This window comes from Acanthochromis polyacanthus, chromosome 23, assembly GCF_021347895.1.
Source record: "Acanthochromis polyacanthus isolate Apoly-LR-REF ecotype Palm Island chromosome 23, KAUST_Apoly_ChrSc, whole genome shotgun sequence".
Classification (NCBI taxonomy): Eukaryota; Metazoa; Chordata; class Actinopteri; family Pomacentridae; genus Acanthochromis; species Acanthochromis polyacanthus.
This window is the reverse complement of record NC_067135.1, coordinates 14,676,966-14,695,204: the sequence shown is the minus strand read 5'-3', so window position 1 is coordinate 14,695,204 and position 18,239 is coordinate 14,676,966. Positions and strand designations below refer to the sequence as shown.

Here is an 18,239-nt window from a genome sequence, read left to right as displayed (position 1 = left end):
TATGCTTGCCACATCCGCGAGGTCCCTGCGGCTCTGTGCGGAAAAATTACTTCATTTTAGCAGCCACACTCCCTCACAAAGCCCTTCTCAAGCGGAAAATTTCTACATCATGCACCTCCAAATTTTTCTAACTACGCAGACGGAGACATGTGGAAAGCTGGCAGAAGAACAGGAGCTCCTAGCAGCAGAAGTTCAGAAATACAGACATTTTTACGATTCGTCATACTGAGATTACCGTGACAATCGGGTTATGAACAATTCATGGTGTTAAATTAAAACTGCTGAAATGCATCTATTCAGCAAAATGCCATGTTGTAAGTGGTGTAAACAATGGCAAACTTCTTCTACTCTAGTACTTGAGTAGACTTGGTAGATGTGTGTTGCCCCTGCAGCTTGGAAGCAGACGCCACATGGAGTAAGTCACACACGCTCCCTCCAGCAGATTTCCAAGAGTCTCATTTCTGAGTTTGAAAAATCGAACTCATCCAACTTAACAGAAATATGGACAGTGTATGTGAGACAAGAGGGAGAATGAAAACGGAGGTGAAAAATGCAACACAACAGAAGAGCTAGGAAAGATAACTGAGTAACATGGGACAATACGGTGTGACAGTGACAAGGTTTGGGGAGATTTGCCTCTGAACTGACAGCCTTGGCTGAACTGCTGGTGGGGCATCCAGGGGTTGTAAAGCAGAGGATTTTCTTTTGAGCACTGCCTGCCCTGCTGTGTTTTCTGGCAAGTGGTACTGGAGACCAGGATGTGTCGGTGTAGCAGTGGGCCGTATTTGCCGTACTGGAAGAGGCACAGGACTACAGAAATTAGGCCAGGCAGATTGACTCCCTGCAGCAGAATTTTGCAGTATTGCCTCTTCAGCCTTCTATTGTGCCACTGAATAAGAGTAGTTTGATTGACGGCATATAATTGCAGGGTAGTACAATGCTTAACTTTGCCATTTCCCAGGAACATCTGCTGAATTTTATTGTAGTCCAAGAGAATTAATGTCCATCGTGTTAGAGCATAATTGTTTTTTTGAGGGCTCTTGTCAATACTGCAGAGCTTGATGAAGATCGTTTCCACCTGGCAATAACAGTCTGGTCACTGGGGAGGAGATCCCGATGAACCCAGGACACAGCGAATCATGCTTTCTACTCCTTTGTAAATTCAGCCTTTCGTTTTGTCTGTTTATACTGCCCAGTGGTCAGGCGCACCTGGTGCCGAGCGGCATATGGTCACATGGCTGAAGACTTTGCCATAGGTCTATTATGGTACTGACCTGCTGGTTAGACAGAGTTTGGCCATTCTCAGTCCGTAACCCCACCAAGTACCCTGCCAAGTTGTCCACTCAGTCCATCCACGGGATATTGTGTTCATCCACAGCCTGGTTAATATAACAATACAACAAAAATCAACAACAAAAAAAAAACAAAACACTACCACAAGCAGAAATATAACATTTAAGTACGATGTGATTTGTGAGACTTACCTCTTGCTTGGGTGCACCAGTGGCCTGTTAAACAAGACCAGGTGAGCATTAGAAATATACCACTGTAATCAAAAAAGTAACCACGACACTTGTGACGACTCTCCACCTGCTGTCCTTGTCTTTTCTTTTCAGAGCTGAGGGAGGGTCGTCAGCTAATTGAGCCACACCTGGGATCCCATGGCTCAACTGCATAAAACCTCCCTCACTTTCAGTCAAGCTCTCTCTCTGACAGGAGATGCTTTTTTTCAGCAGCATGGTTTTGGGTTTCTGTTTGGGCTTTAAAATGTGTGGTTTTATGTTAAAAGAGCCAATTTAGTCACCACACAGTTGTTGTCACCCTATTCTGTTGCAGTTTTTGAGCCAAGCTGTAACAAATGGGGGATTGTCTACATCTTAGTAGAACCAGTTTAAATTTATGTAGCTTTGCTGGGTGATTAGCATTGTGGGCAGAGACTGGTGTTTTTTTTTTGTGAATGAAAACAGGTGCTGTTGTAGTGTTGGTGAGTGATGCTGTGTATTCAGTGTTTAGTAAAGAACTTCACAATCTCGTTGTTAAAACACAATGTGTAGTGAATGTTTCTGGTGTTAAAGAGCAGCTTTTGGTAAGTAAAAGTAGTTCTGTAATTTGCTCAGAGAAAAAAGTTATCGGGCTATGATGTTGGTGATTTTGTGGCTTCTGTAGTGACAGTTGTTGCTGTGGTTCTGTCCCTGTTAGGCTTCAGAGCGAATTCCCTTGGAGTTCGTGGGGGGGGGGCTTGGTAGTGTGGTGAGAAAGTGGTTGGAGCAGTTGTCTCGGGGGCACATCCGAGGCTGCAGGTGGGGTCGCCGATTCTCGGTTGCTTCGCCGTGCCTGCGGGATCTTAGTGCATAAATACCCACCACAAGTACCACCTGAAGACTAGGGGGGGAGTTCAGTCAGGTTCTGGTGAGGCAGTTGGAGGGACTGAGCCACAGTGACGATTCAGCTGTTTGAGCTGCACGTCTTGCTGCACTGAGGACATCTTGTGATCAGAGTGGACATCTGGGGGTTTCCAAGATGTACTGTTGATGGCAGAGAGGATGGACCTATGATGTCTAAAAGCACAACAGTGGGGGTTCACATTAATATCTTCAAAACCCTCATCTTCTAGCTCCTCTTTAGTGCCTATGTCCTCTAGCATCTGGTCAGGCTCAATGTTCTGCATGGCCCTTCCAGTCTGTCTGAATAGCTATCTGTTCTCCTCGGATGAAGACTAGAACAGAATTTTTAAGAAAACAATGGCAATTAAATAAATCTTTTTTTTTATGTGTGTAAGAACATGAGGGAGCATTAACACTCATTGGTGTACACACAGAAGGAGGCTGAAACTGGGGACAAGCTTCTTTCCAAGTGGTATTGTAGTTTTTTTTCACATAGTAGAAGGTCCCTACAGTACCTTAGCAGTGACGGTGGCTTGACTGGCAGAGAAGCAGCTTCTCTGTTCTGCTTCCATTGAGGCCTTTCAGGAGGTACAGCTGAAAATTCAGCCTGTTTGTGCTAATTCCTTAAAATAAATTTAAACAAAGTGACAATGTGAGCAGCTTTGGTAATTTGCAATACGGACACTGTCTCTGTTGTGAAGCTGTATTATACAGCATAATTTTAACCTTAATGTATTTAGACTTTCTGATAAGTAGGAATTAATACTCACCTGGAATGAACCTGTGTACATGGCAGTAGAAAGAGTCAAGTGATTGTAACCCCCTGGCACACCTGTATTTAGAGAGGATAACTCCCTCTTTGGTGGTGGTGGTACTTCCTATCTCAGCATACAGCCCTTCACACCCATCAGTTCATTAAGCAGTGCCTCGATCATGAGGATAGTCTGCACCTCCCCTCTTGTCCGCCTTCTGCAATGCAGAGCCAGGTCCTCTTTGGTAATCTGCTGGTCCACTATTTTGTCAGTGATAACAGGGACACCGTCTCTCCTCAGCTGCTCCATTTCTTCTGATCCTTCTCGAGATGGTTCTGCTTCTTTATTGGAGTCCAGCTGTGTTTAATTCAACTGACTGGATTTGATTAGGAAAGGCACACACCTGTCTATATAAGACCTTACAGCTCACAGTGCATGTCAGAGCAAATGAGAATCATGAGGTCGAAGGAACTGCCCAAGGAGCTCAGAGACAGAATTGTGGCACAGATCTGGCCAAGGTTACAAAAGAATTTCTGCAGCACTCAAGGTTCCTAAGAGCACAGTGGCCTCCATAATCCTCAAATGGAAGAAGTTTAGGACGACCACAACTCTTCCTAGACCTGGCCGTCCAGCCAAACTGAGCAATGGTGGGAGAAGAGCTTTGGTGAGAGAGGTAAAGAAGAACCCAAAGATCACTGTGGCTGAGCTCCAGAGATGCATGCACAGGGAGAACATGCAACAGAGTGTTCCCAAGAAGTATTAGTAGCCTGCACCACTTTTGCGTAATGGCGGTGCGCGCAGTGTGACGAAGCGCGCCAAAGGCGCACACAATCTAGGGGGTTTGGAGGCATGCCCCCGCAAGAAAATTGATTTTTTTTTCTTTTTTTTTTTGTGCCTTTTGGTGGCCTCAGGTGCATTTTATTTGTGTAATTTAACATTTTTCTAGCACTTGGTTTTGTCATGTGATTTGTGTATTTAAGTACATTTCATCAAAATGTGAGTTTTAAGTACGCAATTTTCATGCAAACTGCACTTTCACCAGTAGTATGTGTGTCTGGTCTCTTAGTAAACCTCTGTAGTATGCTGTCTGGCTTGTAACATAACTGCATGTTTAGCATAGGTGTTGTGCATCTTTCTGTAGGTTTGGTTTTGGGAAAATATTAATTAACCTAATTTAATGACTGTGTGAGACCTTAACTACGGGATCATAGACTTATGGGAACCTAGGCACTCCAGGCAGCTCTGGGAATGAAACAAACTAACATCAATATATGGTAAGTAAATCATGTTTTGTTTATTCACTCAGTCTGGTAGCAGTAGTAAAATAACAATATTACCGTATCCTGCAAATACAAAAAATATTGGAAAAATGAAATAAATGTGAATTTAATCAAAGATTTTCTTTTTTTTCCAGATTTTATATATATTATACATTTACCTTGATCAGCATGTGTCCTCACTCATATCAAACTCAAAGTCTGAGTCTCCACCAGAGTCCCTGTCTGCACATTCATCTAGGTCCATACCAAGGTCGACAAGGGCCTCAGCCATCTCTGCCTGCTCATCTGGTATGGCCTCTGCACCTACAGCCACCTCTTCATCCATGACTTCCTGTGCGTTTTCCTGTTCTTTCTCCTCTACTTCCACCAACATATCAGGTTCTCTCTCTTCTCCTAGAAAAAACAACAATAAAGTATGTGTAAATTAATGAAATTAAGAGAAATTCTATTTTTTCCTGATTTTAAAATTAAAAATTCCAATTCACCAGATTCTGAAAGGTTGACCTGAACAGCTATACTGACAGTTCCTGCTGGAAGGGGGTCATAGTTCACCTCTACCTCACAGTGGTCTGCGCCACCTACTTGAGGCAGGTTTAGAGGTGGAAGCTGCTGGACATGTGTTACGCTCCACTCTCGGGTAGCCTCGGTGAGGAGTGCATCACACTCAGGGGACTTCTTGGGTTTTCCGCCGAGTGTGACTTGCATGGGTGGACCATTGATGGATATATGCATGAGAGAACTAAGCATCTTGTTACTGAGTCGGTTTCTCAGGCGGCTCTTGATGCGCTTCACTGCACTCACCCCTCGCTCAACCAAGGATGATGAGAGCGGCTGACATAGGCGTGGCCTGTTCACGCACAACTTTCTTCAGGATAAACTCTGTAGGAGAAATGCCGTTCCCCCTAAGTAGTGTCTCTGGCACCTCCCAAGCAGCAAGTCTGTAATACATAAAATGTAGTATTAAGTATATTTCCAAATGATTAAATTATGTATTTTTAAAAATATAACTATACAACAAAATTCACATCAATTAATTTTTTTTACATAGCAAAATACAGAATTTCCAATAATACCTGTACTTAAACAACTGCCATTCAGCCATTGTCTTCTCCACATTAAACTTTAGTTGTTGGCAGAGAATGCAGATGTACTCCTGGCCATACTGCTCAAAGGAGTCATCTTCAGGGTCTGGTATTTGGGTCGGGTAAAATATTGAAAACGCCTCCAAAATGGAAGATGCATCCTGAAACCTGGAAATGTTAAACACCAATAAATACTCTAATTTCAAATAGTCATTTAGGCCAGTGGCCTATTTTTTTAAAGTTATTTTATTATTTTCAAAAATGAATAAATAATTCAATGATCAACTCATTATTTATATATATTTCGGTATTAATTGGATCATTGTGGCCAGTGGCCAATTTTTTAAAAAAGTTATTTCATTATTTTTTAAAGGCAGCAATTTACCTGTTATCAATGTTATGATCCAATGCATTTATGTAGTTTGGGAGGAGGTTGGTAAGGAACACTATTACCTGGGGGTCTTTATCATGGGTAAGCTCGAGCTGAGAATATGGCCCAGTCTCAGAGGTCTGCTCCTTCAAGTCCTCAACCACATCATAGTTCTCCTTGATCTCCTCTAACTTATGTTTAGTCATCTGCAGTGTCACCTTCATACTACTGTAGCATGTGTGGTCCTTCTGGAATATGTGGCTCAATGTGTTCAGGATGGGAAATAGCAAACCATAGCAAACACAGTATTTTTAACTTTGTGCATAAAAGTATTGAATACATGTTACAGATCATTTTAAAGGTAAAACTTGTAACGTCTTATTTAACATGAGTAAGGTGCCCACAAACTTAGCATTATTCATCCTGGACAACAAACCAGCAGCAGTGACATCTTTGTCCTTGAACTGACGGAAGGTCTGAAGGAGTGCTACAAGGTTTCGGCACACGCTGGACACGGAATTCCCAGTAGACAGCCACCTTGTCCTGCATGCCTTCTGGACCTTGGTAGCTAAGACGTTCAGTCTGCTGCTAGAGGTGATCTGAATCTAATTGAGTGCTCTGCAGACCTTCACATAAGCAGCCACATGCTTGGGGTATTCTAACCACTTCCAACACTGGCGTAATGTGACTTCTACCACCTGAATAAATAAATATAATTATGAAATTAAATGAATAAAAGTGCAGAACTCATTTGATTTAAAAAAATAATAGTATAAATAATATTTCTTAAAGTTATTTCATTATTTTTAAAAGGCAGAAATTTACCTGTTATCAATGTTATGTTGTAATCATCTAGGCCAGTGGCCTATTTTTTAAGTTATTTTAATTAGTTTCAAATTTAGTTAATTTACCTTAATATAGGCCACCATCTCATTGGCATCCCCACAAGCAAGGGCAAGGCGATGATTAATGCAGTGCGTCCTAATCATAATGATTGCTTTCTTCTGTAGGCGGGCTGCAACTCCGGACTTCTTGCCCGTCATCACGCTGGCGCCATCTGAGCCAAAGCCGCAGACTAACTCCACTTCCAACCCACAGGATTCTAGCTCTTCAATAATTATATTGGTTATGGTTTCTGCATTTGCTGAGTCAGAGTGTTCTAATACATCTTTAACCTCAAAAAAGTCAGTGTGTCTTCCCCTTTGAATCAACCCAACCTAAGTAGATCAACAGTTGTTCCAGAACAGCACAGTCTGTGACTTCGTCTATGAAGATAGAAAAGTACTTAGACTCCTTAACATTCTCCACAAGCTTCAATTTGATAAGTTGACCGAGGAGCAGTCTCATTTTACCTTGCGAACTTTGCCCTGTGTCTTTGAAATGTTTCATCTCGCTCATGCCTGCATTTACCTCCATATCTAACAGTGAGATTAACTTGCGATTAGCCACCTCCTCTTTAGCCAGCCAGTAGGTGGATAACAAAGCATTATATATGACCTTGTCCTTGACTTCTACTGCTGAACTATGCTGTGCTGCTAAGGAAGATTGTCTTCTTTCCATCTCTAGTTTGTGGGTGTTGACATGCTGGTGTGAAGAAACATGGTCAGTCATTGCACTGTGCCTACCACTAGTACATGGCACCAAGCTGAATGTCTTCTTCCTGTTAAATTTGTTGACAGCATTATGGATTCTGCAGAGCAAGCAGTACATCCCCTCCCCTTCAATGTAAACTTGCCACCAGAGGCCTGAAACATACAGAAAATAATGTTTTTGTCATTATCTGCAAGCGAGTTTTTGCATAATTAATACAAATAAATTTGTACGTTATTAGTAATTAAAAAGACATTAAAAAAAATTACCAGTTTCAGGACTGTAAGCCACTTTTTTCTCGGAGAGCCAGCTATGTAGTGTGCCACTCTTGCTTTTCCCCATGTTAGCCTTTATTTGCTCCTTCTCAGCTGTGGAAAAGTCTGAGCAGTGAGAGTCTGCACAGAGGTGATGGGAATGAAGTGTCCCCCTTTTCATCGGCTCTGGGAAATATTCTTCCAGTAATTTTCTAATGACATCATTCTTCATTGGCGGAGTGACTGTTGATTGCTGAGTGGCCGTTGATGGTTGAGTGACTGGTGATGGCGGAGTGATTGTCGGTGACTGAGTGACTGCTGGTGACTGAGTGACTGTCGGTGACGGGGTGACTGCTGGTGACTGAGTGACTGCTGGTGGCTGAGTGACTGCTGGTGACGGGGTGACTGCTGGTGGCTGAGTGACTGCTAGCTCTGAAAACAAAAAGTCATTGATTATTATACAGCAGATCAGAACATAAATTAAAAAGTCAAAATGCCCAGAATATTTTTCTAAGTCCAGATGTGAAAAAAAAATTGGCCAGGACTTCCCCTGTATTTTATCATTTCACTCATCTTACAAAATATTTACAATCATTTAGAGCATTAATGAAAAAGGCTAAATTAGATCTATATGGGTAGCACCCAGAATATTTTCTAAGTCCAGACATGAAAAAAATTGGACAGCATTTCTCCTGTATTCTGTCATTTCATTCATTCATAAAAGGTAATTGAACAAATCTATGAAATCTATGAAATGTTTACATTCATGGGATTTGTTTCAGTAAATGTTAGTAATGTCAAATCATAGTTTGCAAGCAAAAAAAGTGGTAAATACCTGTTCTCTGTTTTTTTTTAGGAAGCCCAACATGGTCTGCTGGCCCTTGCCAATCTCCTGCTTCCTCTTTGAGGACATTCTCATTCATAAATCAAACAATCAGTCCCTCCAAGAATTCGCAATGTTGCGATCGCGCGAAATTAACCAATCTCCACGAATTTTGCGCAGCCTTGCAATTTTGTCAAATCACAGCAACTTTCCCGCAATTTTGGCCCGCCTCCCATGAGTTCCACCAATCATAGCAGCTCCCAGCGCAAACGTAATGCACGTACGTCACCGAATTCACTTCCTGTTTATGGTTTGAAGATGCAGACATGTGCGATACTAATGTCTCTCATTTACCAATAAAAATTACTGCTGAAGACCATGATAAACAATTAATTCACTGATGTTCTTCACCAAAGCGGAGCTAAACTGTTTTACAACCGTGCAATATTGTGGTGGAATACAAGAAAGAAAAAAAAATCGATTGATACACACTTTTTAAAAAAAAATCACGAAATATATTAGAACGGCTGAAATGAGCGGACAACAGACCAGACAAATCACCATGATGGAAACTGTTGCATCCAGATCTGTTAGAGCACTGAAAGAATGAGGAAAATTAGATTAATTATTCCACCAAAGAGTGGAGAGAAATGTCCGTGTTGTCCGGAGGGTCGACCACCACCTGAGCGGGATGAGACCCTGGGCAACGTGCTCCGTGGTCGGACAACTGGGGCAGACAGGGCGTCTTGGTCTTGCCGCTGAGAGCCACAGTGGAGTTATGTGACGATCAGTGTGTGTGAATCATTTCCTTGTTACCCACATCACTCAAAATGGACTCAGGGATTTGAATGAAGTTTTCAGGGTCGGTCAGAAATGACACAAGGACCAAGCAATTAGACTTCGGCAGTGATCCGGCTTAAAGTTTGGATCCACGTGCAGGTTGTGGGAGAGCAATGTGCGAACAGATGAGCACTAATCTGCGATTCTGCAGGCCGCGGTTGTTCTCGGAACGCTCTGATGCAAATTCCATGCAGAAAAATCCCTGGCCCAAGCTGGGATTTGAACCAGGGATCTTCTTGCTGCAAGGCAAAAGTGCTAACCACAACACCACTGCGCAAGGGCTAAAGTTGTCTTGTGATAACATTCAATCATGTGATATACGTGATACATCACTATGTACGTGAATTTAAAAAGAAAAACAAAAATTTCAGAATAAAAGCAGTGCAGCTTTAGTCCATCAAGGAGGTGAAATTAGAAAGTATGTTTAGTTTGTAATTTCCAGTTAACCTTACACTGGCGGTCAGAGTTAACCAAAGGTATGTGGCCCGGGCCGTATAATGCCCAGGTCTGTCATACGGGCCGGTCAGGGTCATCCAGAGGGCCGGATGATGCCCAGGCCTGCTCTAGAATGTGAAGATCTATGAAGTTTCCATCTGTACCTCGCTACTCACACACAAGCTCACCTATAACTCTGCTCAAACTCTCTAAAACTACTCCATGCAGCATATTTGACAGCATGTGGGAATCTCTATCGGTATTCATGTGGACCCTTGCAGATTTGGGTGGATTACAATATTTACTTCAGGTACCATTGAGGCCATCAGCTGTAATATTGGGTTAGGACAAATGAAGCTGGTTACACTGGAATCATACACTAATGAAAGATTTTGTTCAAGTAGAACTTGCAGTTATACTACACCACATGTTCTATATTTGCTGGATATAAGGACATACTACTGTTGCTAACGTGTGCTAGACATTCTGCCACACAGTTATGACAGTGATACCTTTGCTCCAGAATTTCCTAAATCCTGAATCTTATTTGTAACCAGTGATAATAGTACTCCTTTCCACAAGGATTATCATTTAACCACAAAACCACACGTCCCTGGGTGGGCTTGAACCACCAACCTTTCGGTTAACAGCCGAACGCGCTAACCGATTGCGCCACAGAGACTTCTTCTAGCACATCTGGGGGTGGGTTCAATTGCCAACCAATACTCAGTTTAGTTCCAAGGTCCTCTTTGATCATTGATTAAAGCCGTTGCTCGCCGTGACTGTTAAACTGGAATTGTGACAACAGCATTCTTTAGAAAGTGCGGCACACAGTTTGTTCCCGTGGAAATGACATGTACTCAACGCCAGTATTTGAGTCAAAGTATTGATACTCGTGGTCAAATCTTACTCAACTACAAGTAAAAGTTGCTTGGTCAAAAGTTTACTCAAGTTGAAGTACTGCTTACTTTTGATATCAAAACTGAATATTTTACTGAAAAAACTGTGACACCTAAAGAGTTAAACCTCAAATGCAATTTCTAAAACAGTTTACTAGAAATCCTGGTAAGTTAAGCACAAAACCATACATCCCTGGGTGGGCTCAAACCACCAACCTTTCAGTTAAGGGCCAAACGCGCTAACCGATTGCAAAGACACGCACTTTGGATTGGGTACGGCCCCTGTACCCGGGCCATTAAGGCATGTCATCAATACACTCTACAGCTTCACCTTGATTGTCACATGTGATTCAACTAATCCACCAGCAACCTACTTCCCAAGAACTTTTTCCTTTGTTGTCTGGCAGCAGGCTGCCAGCTCCTCCCTCGTTCATCCTCTTTTTCCAGCAACCTCTCTCTCTCTCACATTGACAGCACCGAGTTGCCAGTTCCTATTCTCTACAAACAACCTTTTCCTTTCTTATGTGGCACCAGGTTGCCAGTTTCTCTCTTTCATCTAATTTTCCAGCAAACTGTTACTCACACCCCATTGGCAATGGGTTACCAGTTTCCCCCTTTCATCTCCCATTCCCAATTCTCTATCTTGAATTACTGCTGACATGGCAGATTCATATCTTTTGTTGTGTATATTGGCCACTTAACCACCATGATTGTTGTCATTGTTGTTTGACCATCTGGTTTCACAGCAATTCACAGCTTGAATCATGTGAGTCCTGGGTGGTTAATGGGCCACTAGCCATGTGGACTAGAGTGACTATAAATTCTGTAACTCAACATCTGTCATTTAAAACTGTAGAAGCTTCTTGGATGAGCGGTGCAACGTCTTCAAGAACGGACAAGAGAAGTCCAGCTGATTTCTACTGAAGCTCATATGATTACCATGACCTGGATGACCAAGAATCTAAGCAGTGATACACATTTAGTTTGTTGTGTAATTCTAAACATAATTTTTTATTGATTGTTGTTTCATTCATGGTTCAGCAATACAGTCCTTACTTTAAAGATGTGGAAAATATGACATTCTGTGTCCTAGGATCAACAGAATTTCTCCTCTACTGGTCAAACTCTTGTCACCAGGGAAAGTACATCTTTGTCACAATAGTATGTGTCTGCAGCCCCAAAGATCAACCAATTGCACCTACAGAACAGCGCGATTAAGGTCCTTTTTCAGGACAGCGCCACCTACTGCAACAATCACTAAATGTGCATGACGTACGGTTTCCACTTAAAGATATTTACATGTTTACATGTCCAAGTATTAAGAATTTTTAAGGTTTATTCTCCCCAAATAGTGGTTTGTAACAAAAAAATACAGTTTGGAAGGTTTACTCTACCCAAAATACTACTCTCTGGTAGCCTAGCCGCACTAGACAACCCACGGCAACGAATTTAATTCTCTGCCAGGGTGGGTTTAGTTACCCTCCATAAGGCTCGAGGTTGGATGCTCCTAAAACTGGGCGGACCAATCACAATGAAGTGTAGAGTCAGAAGGCGGGCGTAACTAAGTGACGACAGAGGCGCGACGATTCTGACAGAAACAACCGGCGCACAATAAACCGTTATCTTTCGACTTGGCTTTGGCCACAGCCCTTAAAGATTTGAAGCTAAAATTCAACTTGAAAGATAAACAAAGGACGGCACTGAAGTGTTTCATTGAGAAGAAAGACGTATTTGGACTTATGCCGACGGGATATGGCAAATCCTTAATATACCAGTTGGCTCCGCTGGTTGGGAAGCTAATGGGACTTAGCCACAATCCGGCGCTCTAGGAACTACATCAGCCTGTTCGTTGCGCTGATTGGTTGTATACCTACCCAATTGTACCCAAGTGATTTGAAAGACAACCTTTTAGCCCGCCTCCCTCCCTGTCGAGCGTTCCTAGACCCTTGTGTCTTAAGAGCTGGGTCTAGCGCAGCTAGGCTAACTCTCTGGCTTAATGTAGTTGACAATGGTCACTTCAACATGATTTTATCATCTTATAAAGTTTCATTATTATGCTGGCTATAGTTAATAATAATCATCTCAGAGTTTGGCTGCCAAAATTACATCCATCCATTTTCTTCCGCTTATCCGGGGCTGGGTCGCGGAGGCAGCAGGCGAAGCAGGTCGTTCCAGACGTCCCTCCCCCCAGCAACGCTTTCCAGCTCTTCCTGGGGGATCCTGAGGCGTTCCCTGGCCAGACGAGATACATAATCCCTCCAGCGAGTTCTGGGTCTACCCCGGGGTCTCCTCCCAGACGGACGTGCTCGGAAAACCTCCAAAGGAAGTCTCCCTGGAGGCATCCGAATTAGATGGCCAAACCACCTCAACTGGCTCCTTTCGATGCAAAGGAGCAGCGGCTTTACTCCGAGCTCCCTCCGGATGTCTGAGCTCCTCACCCTATCTCTAAGGCTGAGCCCAGCCACCCTACGGAGGAAGCTCATTTCGGCTGCTTGTATCCGCGATCTTGTTCTTTCGGTCACTACCCAAAGCTCATGACCATAGGTGAGGGTTGGAACGTAGATGGACTGGTAAATCGAGAGCTTCGCTTTACGGCTCAGCTCCCTCTTCACCACGACGGTTCGGTACAACGCCCGCATTACTGCTGCCGCCGCACCAATCCGCCTATCCATCTCTCGCTCCATTTCCCCATCACTTGTGAACAAGATCCCGAGATACTTGAACTCCTCCGCTTGGGGAAGAAACTCCCCCCCGATCCGGAGGGAGCAATCCACCGGTTTCAGGCAGAGAACCATGGCCTCGGACTTGGAGGTGCTGATCCGCATCCCTGCCGCTTCACACTCGGCTGCAAACCACCAGGGGGCGACACGCCCAGGCGCCCGCTCCTGCCTACTGCCTGGTGGACATAGCACCTGAACCCGACTTCCTGCCCTGTAGGTAGTGGGCCTACTGGGCAGTGGCCCCGTGTTACTTCTTCGGGCTGTGCCCGACTGAGCCCCACGAGACCCCAAGGCTCGGCCACCAGACACTCTTCTACGAGCTCCCCCCCCAGGCCTGGTTCCAGGGGAAGGGCCCGGTCTCCCTAACCTGGGCGAGGTAGCGGCTTCACCATGTTGTGTTTTCATCGAGGTCTTCTGAATAGTTTTTAGTCTGGTCTCTCACCCAGGACCAGTTTGCCTTGGAAGACCCTACCAGGGGCTTATGCGCCAGACAACACAGCTCCCAGGATCACCGAGACACTCAAACCCCTCCACCGTGATAAGGTGGCAATTCGACGGGCGATTCACTATTACCCAATTAAACAAATAAGCAAATAAGGTAAGAGCTGAGCTAGAACATGGCTGCTGGAAATGCTTAATGACAATTTAAAACTCTGGAAAAGTCTGTTTCTCACACTCTCACAGGGTAACAATAGCTTTGTTGTGGAAACGAAGACATTGGAATTGTTTTTAGTGTTAACCAAATAAATTTCTGAGATTTACAGTACTCACTTGCATTTCTTTGATTTAAAATCAAATAACATTGATATAACAAAAGAGTGGCATGGCAGGACTGTAGAATTATGCTGCACGACATAAATCTGTCTGCCACAATTTCTGTCACTCCTGTGCCTCTCTTACTGTTTCAGTTACACCCCCCTGCTACAATCACACAGCCTGGCAATCTGCACACCCATCCACATGACCAGCAGTACTATGTGTAGGTCCCAGCATGTTGAAATCAAAATATGAATATGTTTTCATAAGCCGGACTTATGAAAAACAGTGCCATGTGGTCTCTGTGGCGCAATCGGTTAGCGCGTTCGGCTGTTAACCGAAAGGTTGGTGGTTCGAGCCCACCCAGGGACGACAACTTTGCTTTTAGCCTAGCAAGGGAAGGCAGAGTTGCACCATGTCTGTCAGTGTCAACAATGGGGTAATGGGGTGATGGGGGAGGGACAGAGCAGGAAGGAGACGACCGCTGAGTCTCTGTAGCCTTAAGCTTTCCTTACTTTAAAACATATCATGCATCATCTCTGAAACAACTTGCTTTGCCTTTGTCACTTTAAAAAAACACACTAATTTAAAACTGCAGTAACATAATTGTACTGTTGAATTTTAGTGTCTTTGCCTGTTAAAGAAAAGCTTGGTAAACAATGCTGATAGTGGTAAGAAGGGGTACTGCGAAGGGAAGCTACAGTGCATTAGGAAAAAGAAGTGTTTCGTCCCTGGGTGGGCTCGAACCACCAACCTTTCGGTTAACAGCCGAACGCGCTAACCGATTGCGCCACAGAGACAAAGCTGCTGCAGGCACCATGCTATAGATTCTTTCTCCATGTACTCCACAACAATGGGGGAAGGGCTGCAGAGGAGAAGCACAGACATGTTGCAATGGAAGTTGGCAGTCAGGGAAACTCAGTCTTCACAGCCCGGCTAGCTCAGTCGGTAGAGCATGAGACTCTTAATCTCAGGGTCGTGGGTTCGAGCCCCATGTTGGGCGTACAGTTTTGACAATCTTGCCTTTACTTGTGTTACTAATGCACTAATTGTCCTGTCCCTACTCTGGACCAAAAGAAACTGTTCAAGCAAAGCTGTACCATGTCAAGAAGAGAGATTTCTGTACAAGTATACGCTTTAACAAATATATTCTAACTGTAGTTCATGATGGTCTGTAGTCCTTGCTTTAAATGATAAAACTTGGATATGTGACGTTTAAACTTAATTGACAACACGCACACGCCTAACTCTGCATTGGCTATGCAATCATTAGGGCTGGCCCTAAAAACACTTTCTGGGCTCCATGGGATCCATGGTGTTCATAGGCCAGATGAAGTATGTATTTCCTCCACTAAGTATGGGTTCTACCCCAGGATCTCCTCCCAATTCAGCGCTTGATTTAAGGCCGAGAGTTCCGGTCGCCCAAATGACATTTTTTGGGCCACCAACATACGTCAATTTAGACATTTTTAGGAGCCAAAATCAACTTTTAATGGCCAAAAAAATTAATCCTGCTTTTTTTTTTTTTTTTTTGGGGGGGGGGGGGGGGGGATCCAGTTCCTCCTTCACGTCAACTTGTTAGCTGGAGTCGCCGAGCTGTCACTGGTCGCTGGGCAAAGTGTGCCTTAAAACCCCCCACGGCCGTGAAAAGTCACCCACGAATGAGCAGCGCATCGTCCGGAGCTCCTAGCGGGCGACTGGGACGTTGACAGCCGGAACAGGTGTGTCCCGGGCAGATGAGCGTCGAGGAGCGGCAGGTGTTAGCCGAGCAGCTAGCGGGGGATAGCTAGCCAGCCGGGGAGTCTGAGCAGTCTGTGACCAGGGAGAGCAGCCTGCAAGCCCGCCGAGTTAAAAATGACAGCTCCGGTGGCTTGGTGCTTTCCGTTCGCGGTGCTCAGGCTCAGTTGGTGCTGTCCTCCGGATGCCGCCACCACATTCTGGGCTGGTTCTGGATCCGACGGAGTCTCGCGGACTCCCGCGAGATGTTAACGACGTTAACATCAGCGACAATAAAGTGTTCAAATTTGAAATTAAATCGGCGGAAATCCACGGATCCGCGGAAAATTGCCATCCCTGAAACTTGGATTTGGAGGTCAGTAGCCCAAATCAAAATATTTGGGCCCCTAACCAGCATGTTTTTTGTCATTTTTGGTCGGCAAAATCGGTTTTTAGTCGCAAATGGCGACCTGGCGACCATCTAAATCGAGCGCTGCAATTGAACATGCCCAGAAAACATCCAAAGAAAGGCATCAAGGAGGCATCTTAATCACCTGAACCAGCTCCTTTTGACCTGAACAAGTAGCGAGTCTAATATAGAGACCAGCCACCCTGCAGAGGAAAATTATTTCAACAGCTTGTATCTGTGACCTCTTGTTTTGGTCACGAGAAAGAGGTCATGACCTGAGGCAAGGTTGGGAACATAGCTTTACTGGTAAACTGCAAACTGTCGTAGTGCACGCTGAAGTTAATTGCTTTGAAATGTGTTTGACTTTGTTTCAAGAGGAGCATGCCACTGAGGAGTTTTTAACTACAGTGTTTCCTCTACATTAATTTAGGAGTGGCAGGTCGCCATTCCTAAATCCTAGCTGCCGCTCCTTCACATTTTATTATCACAAATACACTACCGCTGTATGTCTCCACCTTCACAGCAGAGTCCGGCGCTGTGTCGATTACTCGCGAGTACTAAGGCTGTGTGCGCCAATGACGTCGGACCATCGGTCAAATCCGATTTGTGTACCAAAAGTCCGGTAAAACTTACTACATTACTGGTCTCATGTCCGGTGTAATTTTTTTCCTGTAACCCCGAAGTTCCACATAATGCGATGGCGCCACGCAACGGAACGAAGCGAAGCGCCGCTGTCTTGCTCCGAAAGTCAAAGCACACAGCAAGCGCAGCGCAGCGGCGTGCCGTCCAGATGGGGAGGGCTGCTCCTCATAGAGGCTCTCGTGTGAACAGTGATATCACGCGATAAAAACGCATGATATAAACAGAAAATAAATAAACCACACCTCATTTCGCTTCTACAAGGTTGCTCTGCTTGACCCAGCCACATTACTCTGTGATTTATAGTACTTCTAGCATGGTTGAGTACATGATTTATGTTTTGATCTTGGTTTCATACATACCTGCAAACATAATTAATAAAGTAGTAAATTTGTATAACAATTATTAAAATTAAATTATACATCAACTTTTGGTACATTTGTGCATAAAATATTCGGTCCAGTAAAAACTGTTTCGGTCCAGTAAAAAATTACTGTTTACTGGTCCACAGTCCAGTAATAAATTGTGCCCATTCGCGCAGACTGCTAAGGTAAACTACAGAAAAGCGTCTAGCTCAGTATCTACTCTTTGATATGTTGGGACATTAACAACTCGCGAGAGGGCAGCCTTGAAAGTGACAGTGATTAATATGCATCACGCGGACATCAGCAAATGCAGAAAGTATCACATTAACATCAATTTCACTATTAAAACGTTATGCGCCCAACGTGGGGCTCGAACCCACGACCCTGAGATTAAGAGTCTCATGCTCTACCGACTGAGCTAGCCGGGCTGCTATCTGGTGAGCATGTAAATCAGTGCAGGTCGGACATTGGGGTGGCACAAGAGTTATACATCAGGTCTAAAACCACCCAGGAAATGGAGTCTGACAAAAGGTGTCTGTAGTCCTAAGGAGGGATGGATAGCTTGCAGTCTTTCCAATCCATTTTTGTAAGATGACAACATCAAAAAACAAGATCAAGTGATCTCTGTGGCGCAATCGGCTGTTAACCAAAAGGTTGGTGGTTCAAGCCACACCTGACGCTTTTCTCCAGCCTTTACCTCTTTTCCACACTCTCCATTGCTCTGTACTGTTGACCCTAAGTACTTAAAATCCTCCACCTTCTTGATCTCTTCTCACTGTAACCTCACTCTTCCACTTGGGTCCCTCTCATTCACACACAAATACTCTGTCTTGCTGCGGCTAACCTTCATTCCTCTCCTTTCCAGGGCAAACCTCCACGCCTCTAACTTCTCCTCCACCTGTTCCCTGCTCTCACTACAGATCAC

At 44.2% G+C, this 18,239-nt stretch overlaps 5 non-coding genes across 5 annotated transcripts; 2 read left to right on the top strand and 3 right to left on the bottom strand.

Annotated features, from left to right (window-relative positions):
- Positions 1-10,418: 10,418 nt before the first annotated feature.
- On the bottom strand, positions 10,419-10,492 carry trnan-guu (transfer RNA asparagine (anticodon GUU)). Its single transcript has one exon. It is a non-coding gene; the product is annotated as a tRNA-Asn (tRNA).
- A 3,991-nt stretch (positions 10,493-14,483) lies between these two features.
- trnan-guu (transfer RNA asparagine (anticodon GUU)) lies at positions 14,484-14,557 on the top strand. Its single transcript has one exon. It is a non-coding gene; the product is annotated as a tRNA-Asn (tRNA).
- Positions 14,558-14,911: 354 nt separating this feature from the next.
- Positions 14,912-14,985, bottom strand: trnan-guu (transfer RNA asparagine (anticodon GUU)). The gene has a single exon. It is a non-coding gene; the product is annotated as a tRNA-Asn (tRNA).
- Positions 14,986-15,115: 130 nt separating this feature from the next.
- On the top strand, positions 15,116-15,188 carry trnak-cuu (transfer RNA lysine (anticodon CUU)). Its single transcript has one exon. It is a non-coding gene; the product is annotated as a tRNA-Lys (tRNA).
- Positions 15,189-17,669: 2,481 nt separating this feature from the next.
- Positions 17,670-17,742, bottom strand: trnak-cuu (transfer RNA lysine (anticodon CUU)). Its single transcript has one exon. It is a non-coding gene; the product is annotated as a tRNA-Lys (tRNA).
- Positions 17,743-18,239: the final 497 nt, after the last annotated feature.